This window comes from Pithys albifrons, chromosome 12 (genome assembly GCF_047495875.1).
Source record: "Pithys albifrons albifrons isolate INPA30051 chromosome 12, PitAlb_v1, whole genome shotgun sequence".
In the NCBI taxonomy this organism is placed as follows: Eukaryota; Metazoa; Chordata; class Aves; order Passeriformes; family Thamnophilidae; genus Pithys; species Pithys albifrons.
Genome location: NC_092469.1, coordinates 10120901 through 10121899, shown reverse-complemented (window position 1 = coordinate 10121899; position 999 = coordinate 10120901).

The following is a 999-nucleotide window of genomic DNA, read 5'->3' as shown; positions in this document are numbered from 1 at the left end:
ATTGTAGCATCAGAACTCAGGAGTATGGGAACAGCTTCATGTTTTCTGTATTTCTCTCAGCCCATTGTAACATCTCATGCAGAAAACCGAGTTTGCACTTTTCTGCTTAGGTCATTGCACAAAGAATACTCAACCAAATATTTTTCTAGCAGTGTCCTTTTTGTCTTGAAACTTTGTCTGAGAAGGATTTAAGGTGTTTGGTCAGGTGATGGAATCTGGAGCAACCCAAACCCAGAGCTGTGTTCCAATGGGTGGCAGACCCAGGCATGGTGCCCCAGCTCTCCCTGGACACACCCTCAGGTGCCCCAACTTGCCGTGGGTGTGTGGGTTCCTTGTGTGCAGCAGGTCTCTGTCATAGTGAGTTATAACAGATACATCATGTGCAACAGTCTTACTGGGATTATGTATTTCTGTCCAGCACAGCGTAGGCAACAGAACACCAATGCTTTTTTTTTTTCAGTGAAACAAAATATTTATAAAGCTTAGTGAAATGGTTAATTTTACCAATTGAGAGAGAGGGAAAAAGATAGATTTTACTAAGAAAAAATGTGGTTTAAAATTTTTAAGAAGAATTTCAACTAGTTTTTAAAATTCTTGCCTTGACACTAGAATTAAAGATGGTCATATAAGCATTCATGAAGGAATTCAGTGAGGCTTGCTAAAAATCTCTGATGGGAGTTTATTTCATGTGATATCATCAACATAAAATCTTCTTTTTAATTCTGATTTTAAGAGACATGCTGGAACTACTGCTGTACAGAAAACTCTGGCATGATTGGAGTGTTAAGGTAGATCCACATTCTGCAAAGGGGAAAAAAGATGTCAAAACATTGTCTTTAATAGTGTTTGTATACACTAAAATAAAAGCTAACATTTTGATAAATTGAAGGACTTGAGCTTTAGATTTGCTGGAAACCAAGCTCAAAGTTTGCTTTTCTAGAGCAAAAGTCTCTTATTGCAGATTGGATTGAAAAGGTGTTAAACACTGCTCACCTCTGA